The following is a 6,332-nucleotide window of genomic DNA, read 5'->3' as shown; positions in this document are numbered from 1 at the left end:
TATTATAACCTATAAAGTTTTTTTCCTCTTTCCAGTGAGTCTCTTTTTAGTTACTTTGTGTCACATGTAGGCTTCTAGATGATCTTCTGCTTTGTTCAGTCTTGCGTTAAACGTGTCCTCACTCCCTGGGCCTGGACTACGATGTCAGATTTCCTCTTGTCGCGATAACTTTCATATTGTTCTACAACGCTGGCTAACGTCCTACTGGGATAAATTACCATGGTAACTTAGTTTAAACACCTTACTAGGTCTGGACCAGGTTATGAAGTGGATCAGATCTGAGTGAGTACTAAAGCCCCGCCTCCTGACCAATCAGATCTCTTGTAAAATGAGCTGCTTATTGTTATTAGATCCTGGTTGGTGCAGATCTGACAGCTTTTAGGAAAGAAAGATTATTAATGGATTAATTCATCCTTTCATTGAGTGATGACATCATTTATAGCTGATGAAGCATCAACTCATTCATACATTAATTTTAGAGTCGTCACGATACCAAAATGATTAACCACGATACTCTACCAGACAAAGTATCACAGTTCTGGGTAATATTGTGATACTGAAGCCTTTGTTTTAATTATTATTATTATTATGAACTGCATTGTATTTGTACAAGTTATAAATACTTATTAATTACTTATAGTGTTGTTTGGTGCATGATAAGAGTACATGAACAAAAGCATATAAGCAATAAAAAAACTAATAAATGAAGATAGAATTTATATGGTAGAAATTAAAAAAATAAGTTTCCTTTGCACATTAATTTATGTTTAACTAATATAAATAAACATATTTATAACAAATTAACTGTCTTTAAAAAAAACCTAAAATCTATTAGACAATGTTTCTTTTTCAACATAATAAACCATAGAGAATAAAATACAATAAACAGGAACTGATTCCCTGACAAAACTATATTTTCATGTATTTTCTGGGTGACATCACTGGTGTTTTATAAGATTGGATGTGATCCTCCTTTGATGTATTTCATTTGTAAATATAGAATATATATATATATTAAAAAAAGAAAATATATCGCTCTGAGTCCGTGCGGATAAAACAAAACAAAAAAGAGTTCCTCCTTTGGCTCCTGTAGCTGGTGACAGCGCCTGCACAGTAGATCTATTGCTTTGCTGTCTTTGTCTCATTTAAAGACAAAATAGTTCCAAATGAGAGCAAAATTAGTGATGTCACTGACGACGAGAACGCCGTGGCAGACTCGCCACTCGGACCCAGTGCTTCTGCCATGTGTTGTCTGGTGTTTATGACTGTAAGCCGTACACGCGTCCAGGCGAGACAGAACTTTAGCTTATTTTGTTTCAAAGCCAGTTTCTGTTGAAGCGGATCTGTCTTCATAGAGTTTGTTCTACCGGTAGAAACACACGAACAGCCAATCAGCTAACAGACGGTCAGACCCAGCGTGTGAAACAGCCAATCATTCAGCAGCTGTGGAGTTCGGTTGCAGTGGTTGCCATGTTGGTTTGTTTAGACTGTGCAGAGAGAAGCTAGGAGGAGAGCAGAGGCAGCCGCTATGTAGCGGAAACTGGTACCAGTAGTATCGTAATCCATGGTACTACCGTCGTGTAGAATTTCTAGTATAGTAGGAACCATTACAATTTAGCACCGTGAGTATCGTGCAACTATAATTCATTTATTTATTTATTTGCTGAGAAGCAGCAGCCCAGGCCTCAGGCTTCATCCATCCACCATCTGTGGTGGACCATTGATTTTTAACTTCTTCAATATAACAACAAAATGGCCAAAAATTTGGCAAAAGACATGGAAGAAGTTAAACAATCCTTGAACTTCATGTCAGGGGAATTAAGCAAAGTGGTGAAACAGCAGGTGGGCTTGATGGATCTGATTGAGGAGACACGGCAACTGAAAGCTATAATTAAAGATAAGGATGAGAAGATTGAGGAGTCGGAAAGTCGAACCAAACATCACATTTATGCACGTGTCACTGCAAGTAACAATGAAGGACAGGATGCTCCTCTAAATAAGTTCTTCAGCAGCAATGGCATCACTATTGATGGTAACACCACACAATTCCCCCAAAACAGAAAAAACATCAAATGTCATCATCAGGTTTTTGAGTAGAAAACATTAAATTGCTTAAAGTTGCAGAAAAGCTTAAGGCCACAGGAGTGTTTGTAAATAAACATCTAACAAACAGAAATGTAAAAATGTACAGGTATATCGTATTTCCTTAGACATGATCTGTTTGTGACCCAATGCAACGCAGCGGTTGGACAAACGGTGGACTATCACCTTAAATGGACGAGTTCTGTGGTTACAATAGGTGAGGATGACAAGAAAGCAACGTAGCAGCTCTGGTGAATGTTTGAAACAGCTACTGCTGTGATAAACAATCACAATAACTGCTTAAATATCCATGTGTTTTACTGTAATGTGCAGGTTTTTGGATGAAAACAATAAGAGTGTGGATAGCAAGAGACGATCGCGATGGTGATCAGCTGTGGGGTGGAGTCTGCGTCGACAGACATGCCCACTCATGCATATGCATATTGGCAAAACAAAAACTGTGAAAATACTGCTAAACTGAAACATGAGTTCACTGAGGGAATCAAATACTTCTGTTATTGTTGGATCATCGTTTTAAGTGAACTTTGCTTTTTTGTATCAGCAACTATGAGAGAGGAGCAAAAACTATCAGATCAATAGAATGAAATAATGTTTGGAAGTAAATACTGACATTGTATCTAATTTGATGGATCTAGCTACGTATATGTTAAATGAGGAAACATCAACCAAAACCTCTAAAAGGTTGTATTTATACGTTTAGTACCCTAGTTTCTTCTAATATATATATATATATATATATATATATATATATATATATATATATATGAGATGATTTTAAAAATAATTTCAAATTGACTGATGTTTGGATGGATTGTTAGTTAATGTCTATATCTTGACATTAAAACATAATTAATTTCTTATCTGCCTGTGCTTAGAAAATACTGATTGAGTTTCAGTTTGTTTAACTCGACTAACAGCAATCGATCTTAATTTGTCTGTTATTTTCATTCCAACATATCATATTGCAGCAGAATAATTACACCAATGTGATTGGATTTCACTCTTAGCTGTGAAATCTAATATCTGTCTGCCTCCTTATAACCAATGTTAAAAAAGCCTTGTAATGCTAAGGCTCATTCCTTGTGAGTAATAAAATATTTTTAAAAATTACTATTTCATACATGATTAAAAAAATGACCTTTTTTTTGTCAATCTTTATTATTTTTTTTTTTACATTTGTTTAAGTTAACTCATTTTAGAAGACATTGTGTAACTAGGAACAGCTTGAGTGTTACATATTCTATTTTTTAATATTTCCCTTTCCCTTTTTAAAGTGTGTTACATTTTTCCTCACATTCTTCGAGGTATGACAATTAATAAAAAATAACCTTTGACAAAAACACACAAATATCTGAGTAAGATCATCATCTACTGCTGCAGAGACTGGGATTAAAGAAACAGCGCTGGGTTGGTTTAAATCCTACCTATCAGACAGAACCACTTTGTTCATGTTAATAATCTCTCCTCAGCCAGAGTTAATCATGGAGTTCCACAAGGTTCAGTTTTAGGACCAATACTCTTTACATTATATATGCTTCCACTAGGTAACATTATCAGAGAACATTATATAAATATCTATTGCTATGCAGATGATACACAGCTTTATCTCTTAATGAAATCAGATGAAACTCATCAGTTATTAAAACTCCAGGTTTGTCTTAATGACATCACATCCTGGATGAGTCGTAACTTTCTCCTTCTTAACCAGGATAAAACCAAAGTGATTTTATTTGGTCCAAAACACCTCAGAGATAAATTATCAGAGCAAATAGTGTCTCTGGATGACATCACTCTGTCACCTAGCAACCACAGTAATAAACTTATCTTTGATACTGACTTATCCTTTAATTCTCATATTAAACAAATCACAAGGACAGCCTTCTTCTACCTCTGTAATATCTATAAAATCAGGAATATCTTGACCCAGAGTGATGCTGAAAAACTAATCCATGCATGTGTTACATCTAGATTAAATTATTGTAACTCTATATTGTCAGGATGTCCTAGTAACTCACTAAAAAGTCTCCAGTTAATTCAGAATGCTGCAGCTAGAATACTAACAGGTACTAACAGGAGATAATATATTTCTACAGTATTGGCTTCTCTTCATTGGCTTCCTGTAAAATCTAGAATAGAATTTAAAATCCTCCTGTTAGCATACAAAGCTCTACATGATCTAGCTCCTGTGTATCTATAGAGACCTGTTAGTGTCCTATCGTCATTTATCAACACCTGATCATTGGTGTGCTGGGATTGGTCAGATACCAATGTTTGATAAATCACACATTAGTGATCAAAAGTTTTCATTTAAATTTTCCCAAATTCATTCCAAAAAATAAGATTCTTAATAAAATTTACTATGTTACGAGCCATTGGGTGGTAGGTCTAGGACGATGGCTCAAATAACTAAAATAGATGTTTTACCAGGTGGGGAACAGAAGACGGGAGAGAGTTATTGTCCATGTAAAGTCTGTTTGTAGTGACGCACAGAGAAGAACAAACCCTGTGCTCAGTGCACACTAGTCTGGATAGAAAGCGGTGGATTGAGCGACAAAATCGCCATCCACCGACCACGGGAGCACATAGATAATTAGTGAAGGTGAGGTACGTTGTTGGTGGCAGTAGCTCAGCCGTAGAGACATGGGTTGGAAACCGGAGGGTTGCCGGTTCAAGTCCCAATGCGGACCAAAACACAGAAGTTGTTCTGGTAGCTGGAGAGGTGCCAGGGCAATTCTCGAGCACTGTCGAGGTGCCCTTGAGCAAGGCATCAAACCCCAACACTGCTCTGGTGCGCTCCCTTCATTGGTGAAGCAGCCCCACTCTGACATCTCTCCATTAATGCATGTTCACACGTCCTGTTTGTGTGTGTGTGTGATTCAGGTCCATGTGTGTGTGTGATTCAGGTCTATGTGTGTGTGTGATTCAGGTCTATGTGTGTGTGATTCAGGTCTATCTGTGTGTGTGTGATTCAGGTCCATGTGTGTGTGTGATTCAGGTCTATCTGTGTGTGTGTGATTCAGGTCCATGTGTGTGTGTGATTCAGGTCTATGTGTGTGTGTGAAGCATGTCCTTAAAAATAACAGTGTAACATCATTTCCCTTCAGGGATTAATAAAGTAATTTAAAAAAAAAAATTAAAAAAAATGCTTTTAATCCATATGATCTTGATTTTATTGACAGGTCCATAATAGAGGTTTTGAAAGCTGTTACAGAAATAAAAAACAAATAATAATAATAATAATAGTAAACACTTTGATTGGTACATTTGTTTTCATTCCTTATTTGTGAAGCAAAACTAGAGACGATATTTTTTATTTTTTTTATTTTTTTCTGCTCCCCTGGCAAGAATCTCAAACTATGACATTGGTCCTGTCCTACGACACAATGAGACTGTTTTCATCTTTTTTTTTTGTAAAATCAATAAATTGGTACAACAACAATTAGTGCTTTTCACATTTTAACCATTCATGATTAAAAAAATGGAAAAAAGTGTCACTATTTGTTTATTTGAAACTTCAGTGTGTCTTTAATGTTCAAACAATGCTGTTCATTTTTAGTTTTTTTAAGTTTTTGTTAGTGTTTGTCTGAAACAGCTTCATTACGCCAAATTAAGAAATGCAATCAGAAATAAATCTCAAAATATTCACTCCAAATTTTAGAATGTGAAAATGTCATGTATCTAAAAGTGTTTATCTACACCTGTGGGGCCACAATTCCCAAACAAACAGGGATTCATTCAGTGGAACAACATTAGTGCACTTTGTGGAATCATCACCATAATGTTAATAAATGACTCCATAACCAATCAATATCATAATAAAATACCCTGATCAATGGCCTAATTTAGTGGTTATAAATACATCAGCTTATGTTGTTTATTGTCTCACAAAAGAATATACATGACCTTTAATAGGAAGTTTACATTATCTTCAAGATTTAGTTACAATCACAAATAGTTTCACATTTGAAGATGACGCACAAAATGTTTCATTTATTTATTTCACAAAATGTCATTGTTTGACTTTCAAAAACGCACGACTGAGTGCGTTTAGTAATGTCTCCATCATCATCATCATCATCATCACCATCACCATGACCATCATCATCATCATCATCATCATCATCATCATCATCATCATCATCATCATCATCATCATCATCATCATCATCGTTTTTGACGAGAATGGTGATGATGATCATCCCCATCACACACACACACACACACACACA

This window comes from Gouania willdenowi, chromosome 1 (assembly GCF_900634775.1).
Source record: "Gouania willdenowi chromosome 1, fGouWil2.1, whole genome shotgun sequence".
Taxonomy (NCBI): Eukaryota; Metazoa; Chordata; class Actinopteri; order Blenniiformes; family Gobiesocidae; genus Gouania; species Gouania willdenowi.
The sequence above is the reverse complement of the archived record's forward strand: the minus strand, read 5'-3'. Positions refer to the sequence as shown.